The 13,534-nt window shown below is 36.3% G+C and overlaps 1 long non-coding RNA gene across 1 annotated transcript; it reads right to left on the bottom strand.

Moving 5' to 3' along the window:
* Nucleotides 1–584: 584 nt before the first annotated feature.
* Nucleotides 585–11,903, bottom strand: LOC121108519. Its single transcript, XR_005843062.2, has 5 exons — nt 11,705–11,903; nt 10,020–10,103; nt 3,375–3,451; nt 2,706–2,804; nt 585–1,086 (listed from the first exon to the last, which is right to left on the bottom strand). It is a non-coding gene; the product is annotated as an uncharacterized LOC121108519 (long non-coding RNA).
* Nucleotides 11,904–13,534: the final 1,631 nt, after the last annotated feature.

Here is a 13,534-nt window from a genome sequence, read left to right as displayed (position 1 = left end):
GCCGGCACGGCCCCGCCCGCTGTCAGCGCCGCCGCCAATCGCCGCCCGCCCGGCACCGCGCCCGCGGGCGGCACAGCGCCGTCGCCTCCAGCCCCTGCCCGGCCCCGGCCACGCGGGGGGCTCTGCGCCGCGCCGCCCCGCGCCCGGCAACTTCTGCCGCTGCCTGTGGGTGCTGTCCGGCAGCCGGGGCTGAGTGCGGTGGCGCAGAGCTGAGTGTTGTCCGCCGGAGCTGCGGAGAAAGGTAACCGCGCAGGAAGTCCCCTCGTGCCTTAATGTTATTGTATGCTGAGAGGGTGGAGCGGCGGGGCTCCTTTGGGGTGGGAAGCGCTCGCCTCGGTGAGATTGGTATACCTGGGAACTGTTACCCCTTTCCCGACAAGAGCGAGAAAGTTTGGTGCTGAGTTGTTTTCTCATGAAAGGGCGAAACTGGACGCCCAAACCAGCTTGTTTCCCCGCTGTAGGACAGGCAGACAGTGGTGCAGGAGCGGATCTGTTCCGCGGACAGCAGGATTTCTCCCGAGTTATATCACCCCTTCTGAACTAACTCATGTTTTGCCCACGAGAATATTGACTACAAGCTCTTCCCAGTGCTTTTATTTGTATTTTCTCTGTGGTAAATCATGGAACACAACCACAGGTCATCTCAGTGGGTCGTTTCAGAAACAAGTCTCTGACACCAAGGATCGCAGTTTCTAACTCTAACCATAAAATGAAAGAGAAAAGACGACAGCAACAGCAGCAACAACAAAAACCCAAAACAGATTTAACTGAAGCACGTCCATACAAAATTATTCACACCAGCTCCATAAATCAAAATTGGATGCACTTCAAATAGAGGTTCTGTTCAGTTAAAATGTGAGCCTGACCAAATGGATGTATTCTTTCCTACGTGAATGATGAGATGAAATTTTATCAGTTCTGTTGTACAGGAAAGCAGAGCTATTCAATGCATCACATTTGCACTGAAAAGAAAGTTACATATCACCATAGAAAAGAGGCACGGTAATGCTTTCACTGGGTATAAGCTAGGAAAGCTTCAGTCCTGCAAGTGAGTGACTGGTTTGCAGGAAGCATCTCTCCAAACACCTGTTTGAAAGGAAGCTGAGATGGGAAGAAAGCTCTGCCAGCGTAGAAAATGTTCAAATCTTGTTAGATTCTGTTACAACCAGATTTAATGTGGAGAAGGTGGAGTCACTAAAATATCATAGAAACCCAACACACAAATTTCCTCAGATATTGTATGCTTTTCATATTCTTGACCACCTGATTTTATTTATTTATGCAATTTATGTACTGCAACTCATAGCTGCTTGTTAGCATTCATTTGGGGCACTGAATTAGAATCTTATTCACAAACCCCTACAAACTGCTTATGTTTCCTTATATCAGCAGACCTTCCAATACCCGTAAGATGTTTTCCATCCTTTCCCTTCACAAGAACAGGGTCTTACAGTGGCATATTTTCTTTATAATGGAGACCCTGACAGAAGTGAGTGGCTGCAGATGGGTCTGACTGAAAGGCTCTTCAGTGGATTTTCCCATCAGCCTTCTCCTCAACCAGTCCGTGGTGAGCAAAACTTTCTGAGATAATTGCAGTAAAACAACACTTGTACTTCAGTTTACAAAGCAAGTTAGAAAGCATGGGATATAAATATATATATAATCTTTCTATCGAGTATAATTCACCTAATATCTAATTTGGAGTTTGGGCAAAGCTTTAATTAGCTCCTTCCTAGTGCCTGAGGGTTTAGGGAAACAGCCGGGAGAAAGAGATATTCCACCTGCTTCTCTCTTGGTCTGCTGCAACCAAGACATTTTTATTTCTCCTGGATGCCCATGCAGCAGCTGCAACAAAGGCTAGGTGAATTGGAAGAGGAGGCAGTGACTCTTCTTTTGTATTCTGAGTCTTGTCCTTATTGTCTATGCCAATATGACTTTAATTATTGTAGAGCTTCATCCTAACACCAGTCAAAACTTTGATAGGTAAAAAACAAGCTGTCTACTTGTTAAGCAGCACGTTCGAGTACCTCACAGTGCTACAGCAAGTACCGATACACACTGATTTGGAATTTACAAGGGTGCTTTTGGCAAGTAAGAAAAGCAAGGGAAATCAAAATGACTCTATTTTATTTGATTTTGCTTTTGCTTTTACTTACCTTATATATATATATATATATACATACATATATATATATATATATATATATATATATATAAAATCTACAAAACTCAGATCATTTCAGCCCAAAATTTCACTTACTTCTCCCTCTACCATATGGAGTGGCAATTTTTATGATTTTGTTTTCAGAAGCTAAACTTTTAGGTCGTTCCTCTGTTCTGGTCCAGCAGCATCTGTGTCTGAGCTTAGACATATCGATGTCTGAGCTAACTTCTACAGCAGCTGGAGCAAGTTCTTGCATTTGCAATTTATTCGATGCTTAAGATGAGGTATTGTTTGCCAAACATTAGTGGTGGCAATAAAATTATACATGCAGCAAACATACGTGGACATCAGTGAGCACCACTGAGTTATGAATACTGCACTGTATTGTGCAGTATCAGGGCTACTGAAATCATTGTGTACCCACGCAGGTAGGCATGATACAGGAAAGCATCAAGACCTGAGTTCATGCAGGGAATTTAGACTGCTTTTCAAAATTTAACTCTTATCTTCAGCAGTTTAGAATAAACCGAGTGGTACTCACAGCTCACTGTTCTTGTGAGGTGGTAGCTGTGAGGTGAGCTTCTCAAAGGATTTCTCGTTTCATGAGTGTTTCAGAGAAAAAGCTTAGGAAAGGCAAGACCTAAAGAGTTAAAATATAATAAATAAGCTGTTTTATTCAAAATGTTAACAATTACTTTGTAGAAAAACATGTAATTGCTGTCATACTTCCACTGGAAACTACTAAAAGATTGCCTTTCAGAACATTGACTTGCATTAGCACCTTTCCCAAGGCTCTTTGGAATCACCTCTAAGGCAATATTTATGGCCGTATAGTTTTATCATTTTAACCATTTGCAATATATTCATTAGAGCTGTAGCAGGCTATGCCTAAAAATTACTTCTTCCCTAAAAATTACTGAATGCAAAATAGTCAAAACAGCGTCCATTGACCCCAGTCCATTCCCTTCAATATCAGTGACTGATTTCCGTTGGCATGAAAGGAAGCCAGATCTATCCTGTAGCCACTACTAGTTTCTTAGTTGTGATCAGAGTAAGATTGGCCAGAGTTTTCCTGGTCTCATCTGTCTCCAGCAGATATAATTTCAGTGCCAGACATTCCTAACTGTATGTAAGTCATGAGACAGAGTTTCTAATTTTGCATTTTATGACTTGAAATTGTTGAATGGAATGGAATTACCGAGAGACTCACAAATCTGAACTTCTCCCATAGATTCTTCTGTTTGAATTCACTTTCTAAATTCTTTCCCATTTCATTATGCCTGCAATCTGAAGAAAAGCAAAAGATAGACAAAGCATGCACAAACATTGTATTGGGTTTATGTCCTAAAAGCCTCATAACCATTATGAAATTTCAAACTTTCTACAGAATATTATTTAATTCAAGAACTGCATTTTTTTTTCTGAGCTAGAAAAATGGTTTTAAAAGCAGCCTTAACAATTCTGACACATTCAGAAAGAATATTCAGTAACAGAAATTTAGTTTTAGAGGTTAAGGTTAAAACATTATGTTTTTGCTTTTTTTTTTTTTAATTAAAATAGAAAAAAAGACACAAAACATACTTCATTTCTTTCCTCTGTATTGTTAGATGAAAAGTAATTTCTACCCATAAAGAAAGAATGTCAACTCTTGTAAATACTTCATGGCATTTAACATCTGATGTTTTATGCAATACCTCAAAAATTTATTTTAAAATGTGTACAGTTGAGGTTTTTTTCCATACCACTGTGTTGTTTTTTAAGTATTACGGAAGCCTCACTTCTTTCCTTATATTCTACTCTGGCCCAATGGCTGAAGTTACACAGTGACTTACACCAGCTTTATACGCAGTGTCAGTCACTGGACCATTGTATAAAATGTCTCAGTTAAATATACCTGTGACCAAGGGTGGATAGTGGGTGGGGAAGTGTTCTGTTTTATTTTTATGATGTTTAGCTAAAATGGCTAGTAACTGAAAACTCTCTATCTGCTGGTCAGTTGCACTAAGTTTGAAACCTTAAAATGGTATTTTGGCTCATAGCACTCAGACTGGGAAAAGGCTACATTTGATGGTAGCACCTAAGCCCAGGTAACCCCATGTTTGCTCTGGAGAAAGTACAGAATATCTGAACGTTGATGGAATGAGGAGGCAGCAGTGAAAAAAGCTGCTGAGAGGTGATGACCTCCTGACATTTACATCCACATTCTCCTTCCTCTGCAGAGCCACTTGTCCCCCAGTTATTTTGAGGCAAGAATGGGTTTGAGGAAAGGAGAAAGACAGACGAGAGCTGGAAGGAATATAAAAATGCAAAATGAAACACACAAGCAAAGGAGCAGGATAAAGCACACAAGCAAAGGAGCAGGAGACAGAAGACCAACCTACAGTCCTTCCAACCTTCCTCCTGGGAGCCTCAGGGGGACCAGGCACTACAGGTTGGCAACAAGGTGATTTTTCAATATGGGTTAATGTCAGACAGTAACTTAAAAAGTAAGGATCTATCACACCCAAAGAGTTTCCACTTTAAATGCATGCTGATCTCTCAACTAAACATACTTTTTGCACTGAGGAAGCAATCTGAGGACTTTTTTTTTTTTTTTTAATATATATATTATTTTAATGTTGTTTCTCTGGAAAGACAGAATACAGATTTGTTGTTAATGAGTAAATTAATCTATTCTGGTTAAATCCCAGATTTGCTATTGATACTTTTTTATATTTCAAATTCAAAGAAGGCCAAAAATGAATTTTAAAATATTAATTGATTATTTTTCCTATTAGTAGCTAATGTCTATATAGAAAATAATCATTTTAGTTCCATCCATTTTGATGACCCAGATGTTTTCCTAATTGTACTAAAATGAATTCTTTATTCTAAGAAGGCTCACACCCCATATATTTCTTTCTAACTTCTCTTTTAAAGCAGGTAGAATGAAGGGAAAGCATAGCTGTTTTTTTGCACTTCCATACTGGTTATGACTGAAACTTGAATCTTGGATGCAAAAAAGTTATATGAATACAAAACGTAAACATTTAGAAAAGATCTTGCATAGGTTAAAAGATCTACAGAGGGTTAACTCCGATTTTTATGATGAAAGTAAAATTGCTTTCAGCATAATCACCTATAAAATTCATATCCTAAAATACACTGATTTTCAGATAGGTGAAAATATGCTCAAACACTGCCCAAACAGTAAGGTCCCGGATGTTCAAAGTGCCCAGCGTTGGCCTAGTTTTTGAAGCAGATGAGAATAGACGCAGGCTTTTGAAAATACACATGCTAAAAAAACAGATATGCTTTTTTTTTTTTTTTTTTTTTTTTTTTTTTTTTAATGTTACAGCAGATATTTAAAGAGAATAAAAGAGCCTACAGATTGCTTACCCCTATTTTTGGCATGATCCATTTACAGGCCACCACAAGGCAAACGAGATAGTTACGTCAGATAACAAAAACAGTCTCCAAAAGCAGAAGTGAATATCCATGCTCTCCTTTCATTAAAAAAGCTCTCCTATGAAGTTATTAACACCACTTTAATTTGTGCAGTTAATTTTTCTTTCCAGTTCATAGTCTGGTCCCAGGGGAGGAAAAGTGTCCTCAGTTCAACCCCTTGTATGAGGCCGGCAGATTTAGCAAGTTTTGATCTGACAACGTACTAACGCAGATACTTAAGATTAAACTTGGTTATGTGTTTTTCTGAATTAAAATATGTTTCAGGATGCTTATTTTGCTACAATTCTGATGTTCTCCTGTACTGATTGATCTAATAGAGCAAATGGCATTGTTTTGAATGTGCCTTTTATTTTATCTGTAAACTTTATCTGTAAGTTATGTATGATGTATAAATATTTTTACAACAGACATAAGTTAACTAATAAAAAATGCCTAATTTCATTGCTATTTTTTAAAATATCCACTACAATAAGATATAACTACAGCTGAGTCCAGGATGTATCTCCTAGATATAGAGATAAAATTGCTGAGCAACTCATATTTGTGGATAATGTGCAAAGAAAAGCTCTCATAAGATTTATTTGAAAATAATAATTTCTGATGTAAAGTCAGATTCTTGCGATGTGTACCATCCCTTGTTAGTGTCATCATGTATTATTCCAGCATAAAAGAAGGTAGGGTTAAATATTTTTAGTATTAAATAGCTCAGTGAGTACTAACTATCTCAGTATCTCCGCCATAACTAGCTCGTGGATGTATAAGTGAAAGACAGACCAAGGATCTAAAACTCCTTTAAATCTCTGGTTTCCAGGATGGCAAGTTTTACCTGACTCACTGCAAATACTCTCTGCTGGAATTTTACCCTGAAATCCTGAGAATAGGAAAATGTTTTAAAAGCCCACTAGGACACAGTGTGGCGTAAAGATGCCAGAGCTAGCTTTAAATGAATTATTTTGGGTACTGGCAACAGTCAAGCTGTGATAGCAGAGAGCTAACTTTGTGTAAGAAGTTTATTTTGCTGCATGGGCAAGTTTAGCACCCTGTCCTGCACTACATGCAGCTATTATAAGATGGCTGCAACGTAACATTTGCATAATACCTCTCATGCAAATATATCTAACACAGCGGAGGCACTTGGCAAAAAGGAGCTAGCTAGGTTGGACTTGCACTGCACTGTAACATACACATATTATTCTAATGGTTTTTAATTCTAACTATTATCTACTGATAACAGTTCACCCCCTCTGAGCTTTCCCAAGTGAAATGTGGCCAGTTTTAAGATGCATAGTCTCTCCATACATTAAATATTCATTGAACATGAAATAGAGGAGATATTTCTGAAGGAAGGCTACTTCACTATTTATAAATGCACAAATCAAAAGTCAGTCTCCAAACATATATAATTATTGCAAGACTCTCAAATGAAACAAACTGCTTCCAGACGGCAGCTGCTAATAGGACACAGCAAAAATGTGAGTATCTCTCTTTGCTGTGAATGTCAGTCACGAGGAATAAGATCCCAGGCCCTCAGACCCATTTTGGTTTGTAACTGTGTGTCAGTGAAGTGGCTCATGAATCAAAACACATTAAGTTTCTTGATGACTGGACAAGGAACGACTGTCCAAAGAGGTATTAAGCCAAATAATGAAGGGGTATGGAAACACAATAGTTATTTCAATTAACAGACAAAATATTTCAATTAAGTATAGAATCAGTCAGAAACATTTAGATAATGTTCACGAAAGAACAACAGGGGCACAGACTAAAAGGACTCAATTTTCAGTACAGTAAAACTAAAAAAGGAAAGACAGGCTAAAACTTCATATTCAGAAATGAGTGATTATAATCTAAAATTAGAGATGTACATGAAAACAGAAATGCACAAAGATCTCTGTGTTGTACCCACAACAAAATAAAATGAATATAATATTCATACTCCTTTTACCTTTCCAAAAGTTTGTGATTTGTAAACACTGCCATCTTAGTCACATAAAATTAAATACAGAATTGCTTTAAAGTGGGACAGAAAATTGTATTACTCTGTATTATGCATAATTCTTAAGCTTTTATGGTAAAATGACTGTCTTACAAGAACAAGAAGGTAGAGAGTAAACAGGAAGATAAATACCAATAGATACAGGCACACACAGGAGAATAGGAAAAGAAAAAATAGAAAACACAGATTAAAGAACCACATACTTTTACTGAAGAAACAGGACCCTACAGGCACTGTCTGATCTCCAGATACCCTACCTGATATACTGTAATACTACGTGTTGTTTTCTACAATGTATTTTACAATAACTATGTCCAGCATCCTACAACTACCATGATTATTCTAAACAGAGGAAATACTGAGAAGATGGAACGCTGCATTATGGTTCCTGTAAAACTGTACTGCAGAGGAATTTGCAAATGTTAATAGGAATCTTCTCCCTTGAGCAGTGACAATACTGCTAGAGATTTTGAAGATGTCGGTCAGTAAGAAAAGTGTAAAAAAAACCAATGTTTGTTTTAGAGCAAGCTGCAGGAGACTTTTCAATCTGCATTGGTACAGTGACAAAATGAATTAGTCCAAAACAAGTCTTTTACAAATAGATTTTCAAAGGAAGAAGATGGAAATCAGTGATCTGGGACAACCATTGTATCAACAGACTGACAAAGCTATCATTTTTTTCCATACAAAAGGGAAGTTAGTGATAGAACAGGTTGGCACTGAGAATTTTATTTTCACCTTTCCCTTGGAAGGCAAAGGAACTAGTCAAAGAATGAAGAGGTGGAAAAAAACTAATCAAAACAACAACTAAACCTACTGGTATGTATCACTCAGATTTTGGAACCTGCTTCTGTAACAAAAAGCTGATCAGACTCGAGGACCTTAAAATCTGAAGTACTAATGATTTTTTTTTAAGCTGGTAATTAGTTTTGGAACATATGTTAAAACTTGTTCTTTTGCTCATGAAGAAGTCTGTAAACGGTTGAGATTTAGATGTATTTGTATGTAAAATGTAAGGTGCTTAAAACTGTTTGAGAATAAACATTGGCTTTGACTATTTCATGATACAGTGTAATATTCCTTAAAGATTGCTAGAATGCGCAGGTGTTATGATTGTGTAAATTCATATGTGTCCACATAATTTTCAAAAGCTTCATCTTTGGGAGAAAAACAATACTGTCTTTTAAAACTTTGGTATGATATTAGTAAGATCAAGTAATGCCTATATGTTTCCATGGTTTCAGATGGGACAGAGCTGATTTTCTTCATGGCGTCTGGTGTGACTGTAGAAATTTTTAGACTGCTATACTCAGTTTTTCTTTTTGATTGGAGGGATAACACAAAAAATGAATAAAGTATCAAGAAATAAAATAATATCACACACTACCAAATCATTTCAAAATAACAGAAAAAAAAAATTATAAGCAGTCAGAAGTATAACAGAAAATGTTCCTTGGAAGCTATCAAAGCTGCAACAGGTTTACATTTTTTTTCTAAAAAATAAAAAAGACCACAAATGCTACTACTTCTAATAAATCTTGCTTCCTTTATCCAACAAACTATGTCTTTGAAACTGGAATAAAATTTAAATAAAAAAAAAAACAGTTTTCTTAAATATACAATAATCAAATCAACTCTAAACCAACCAACTAACCACCCTGCATATATTTCCTCCTCTGGCAACCAGACTGCATGTGACACGTTTAGAAGAGCTCCTTCTGAACCAGACCTTTCACTCCTCATTTCTTCCTTCTCAAGTTGGTGGCCAAAATACAGTGAAGGACAGGTAGAGTTTAGCTTTGCATGCCTGTTGTGACATTTCTATACTTCTCTAGTGGTTTATAGAAATTATGTATAGAGCTAGGGGAAAACAAAATCGATCCTTGCAGAATTTTATAATTTAAGTGTCAACTGACAGAGGCGTAGTTTTGCAGGCAAGAAACTTATATCAATTGTTTTAAAAATATATAGAATAATGAGAGTCGTTTTAGTGCAAGAAGAGTGCAATGTCCATGAGAAAAACCAAATTTAACAAAATTTACCTATTTTGAAAATGAACTGTTTCAGACTGAAAGTGAATCCTGGCCTTCAGCTTCCTCTCAGACAGGAGAAATGAGATGGTCAAAACCAATAATATCTAAGAAACATCAAGTAAAAATGCTTTCAATCATGTATTTTTGTGCACGACAATCCATCCAATTTTTCCCGAAAAAAAATTACTTCCTGTGAGTACACTAAAGCCATGAAGTATAGTTGGATGTGAAACTGCTCATGATTAGGAAATTCCAGCTAGCTCAGAAAGCTGTCACATATCCTTAGCAACAGAATTAACATAGGAGATCTTCCACTATTCCTAATTCCTTCCAAAATTCCTATAGAATTTTTATTCAGGTTCAAGGACTATTTACTTACCTTCACAGTTGGGTTCCCAGGTATCTGGGAGACTGCGTAAAGCTCTGAAATAACATTTGGATTCTTCTAGCACAATGGAATTTTCTACAGTAAGGGTAAAAATTAGGAGATAAAGACTTCTCAGAGGCTTCTTTGGTACTTGAAATTCATTTCTATAGCAAAGAAGACCATAAAAAAATTTTGCTTCCAACGAAAAGAGTATTTAATTAATTATGTATTTCAATTTCTTTCTATTTTTGTATCTATATGACATTTTTTAAAAATCCCACATTCTATACAGTTGAAACATACAGTTTTGATTACATACCTCTGCTGGTTCTGTATCATATGAAAAATATAATTTTCTACATGTGTAGTAAGTGTTCTGTTATTGTGTATTTTAGATGTGCAGTTTTCTGTAAATGTGTTGTAAAAATACCATTTTTAAGTAGTATGTTGGGTTTGCAGTGTCAGATTGTGATGCCATTGAAGATATCTGTGAAAAATAGTGGTTATTTGATGAGATGGAGTGCAAGAAGAACTATTGGTATTGTATGTTCAAGCTACTGATTACAGACACTAACAAAACAGTCAGTTAAGTGAAGTATGTAATAAGGTTGTACTGGTGCTTAGCAGAGAAAGATATGAAGCACCACTATGAGAGAAAACTATCATTATTTCTATCTTATTGTGGTCTGAGGGTATATTCGAATATCATTCCAGATTTTCTTCTGACACAGATATCATTTCAATTAAGGCCCAAGGTAAATAAATGCTTTTTTATGAAACTGAGAAATAATTACTACAATATAATGGCTTAGGAAGGAAATCCTGATTATTTGAAGAAAACACTATGTCCAGCAGAATGACTGCTATGTAAGATCCAGAAGTAAAATGTCGGTTTAATTTTGTTCTTTCAACTTGTCGAATTGTTGCCTGAATAAATCTTCTACAACACACCACCCATACATCATATTATCTTGGAAGAACAATCAAAATAAAAATAGAGAACAGAAAAATTGACAGGTTGATGTACTTGATAAGCTTCTTCTATGTATCAAAACTGAATTTAAACAAGGTCATATATTGGCTATGTTTGACTGCATGTCCTACATTAGAAAAAGAGAATACTGGAGACAACAGATGTTTATCATATCAAGCCACTTTTGATATGATTTTTTAGTTTAAAAATAATATTAATAGTAAAGTATAAAAATAGAAAAACTCCCTTGTTCCTAATGTTGCAAGAGTACTAACTTAAATGTTAAAAGAAACTATTAATCAAAATAACATAATTTAAAAAGATCTGGATCAGCCCCATTTGACTAGTTAACATCTAACAAAAATGCAGTGCAAGAAATTATCAAAACTTTCCATTTATAAAATTAAGGACAAAAGAATGGACTCAAATTCCACTAGGTATGATGCAAAAATCTGTAGAAAACTGTACTGATAAAGTAAAAAGCAAGAAATGATTGCTATACTTACAGAAATTCTACAGGTTTTCCACAGGAATTTGTTTGAATTAAGCATAATTTTTAAGCAAAACGTCTGAGATTAATTTTTGATTTGTCACTAGTGAATTACTTACTATATCTTCTACTAAAGCTGTCCTAACAACTTTTATTCATGCTGCTAAAAATATAAGTTGCCATCTCCAGATTAGTGCCATGTCTGTCTACAGGGGCTCTGTCTTTAAAACTTACCCCTTTCAGTGTTGTGTTGCTTTCTTAGAGTAACTTGCTGGATATCCTGCTCTTAAGAACAAGGTACATTCGGCACAACATGAAGACTAGTCCCGATGGTTCTCACTCAGAAGGACAGCGGTTTGTGGAGGGAGTTTTCTCCATGAGTTCTTGGTGCAAAGAAGGTGCAACAGCTCCAGTACTGGTTCAGTTGGCACATGATGGTTGCAGCAGCTTTTTCAATTCATAGACTAGTCTTAGCAACTGCAGCCTCAGCCAAGCATACTGAGCCAAGTTCTGTTCTTAGTTACACTGATGTAATTCTGAATAGATGCTGGCCTGTTTTATTCATTCATAGCTCATACTAGTGTTAATGGATTTAGATATGAAAATAATGCTTATTCAAGCAACCTCCCACTCACATAATATTCCTGTTCCCACTGAAATTAATGAAAGGTTTGACTAAGTGAAGACTTCAGAATTTTGTAAATATTCAGTTAGTGTATAATTCGCTGCCAAATTCAAACTGAGTTAAAGGCAACTCTACTGAATTTATTGGAGCTGCATCTCATTTCAAACTGCCTCATAGTTTCATTTAAAGCAAAAGAATCTTCATGCTTGCAAGAGGAACTTGAGATAATAAATGTTTCAACAAGGCTGCGTAGAAAGTGTTGGTCTTTATTTCATTCACCCCAGCATAAATTTGGGAGAATCAGCTTTTGCTCTCAAATATATTTGATGCAAGATAGTTAAGAATTGAGAATCCCACTGGGATTTTTTCCTGTTTTTGCTTTCTGCATGTGGAAATAAAAAATAAAAATAAAAACCCATAGTGTTTCTCTCAATAAACAAATATTCCACCTAACTGTGTTCTGAGCTTTATAAATTTGCTTAGAAAGTACCAGTTCCGTATTTAAGTACTAATTCTGGAAAAAAAAAAAATAATCCATCTTTATTAACAAGTGATGAGTTTTGACTTAATGGCCTAAGGTAAAGCCAAGGGCAGATAACACTCTAGCAAACTGTCTGTTAACTTCATTAATGACCGATTTCCTCAGGATTATTACTACTATAAACTAAATTCAGTGGTTTAGAACAGAAGTTATACAATTCTGACTACCCTCTCTCCCCCTGCTTTAAATTCACTATGACATGATTTGAGGCATATTTAGGAGAACAGCTATTTTTAATTTAGCTTTTCTGTCCTTTTCGTTATCCTGACTAGCTTGGACACATATATTTTTAGCAGAAATCCAACCCCTATAAATTAGAAATGTATAATTCAGATAAAAATCTAAACATTTAAATTTGGCAGGGAGGGCATTAAGAAAGAGCGAGTATACTTCCGCTTTATGGATGGATAAAACTGATGCCAATTAAAATTCATCTGAAACCTAACCGGGTGTATTCTGCCTGCATCTGTTAGGAACTTTTCTCTCTGCGCATTTCTTTTAACACTGTTACAAAAGAGAAATGCAGTCAAACGGAAACTAGCGTAAACTTCATGCAAATGATTCACACTGCTTCTGTACTGCACAAATCCAACCTTCCGTATTTTACCTAAGCCATGCAAAGGGTCATAATACCAGCACAATGCTTAAAAAACAGCAGTAGGTTTTGAATAAAGAGCTCTGCATTCTGCTGGCAGCCGAGGAGTTCAAACAGAAAACATGCCAGCAGTATAGACCAATGCATTATCACCCCCTCCCTCTTGCTGCATAACTGTGCTTCATAATGTGCCATAACATTGGCAAGCACAGCTCAGAGCTTTTTAAGAACACAAGGAAGCTCATGAATAACGGTTGAATCAGGAAAGTGATAATTAAATGAGACAACTGAATGCCAGTGGAG

The sequence above is a fragment of the Gallus gallus genome, chromosome Z (genome assembly GCF_016699485.2).
Source record: "Gallus gallus isolate bGalGal1 chromosome Z, bGalGal1.mat.broiler.GRCg7b, whole genome shotgun sequence".
NCBI lineage: Eukaryota > Metazoa > Chordata > Aves > Galliformes > Phasianidae > Gallus > Gallus gallus.
This window is presented reverse-complemented; position numbering and strand designations above follow the sequence as displayed.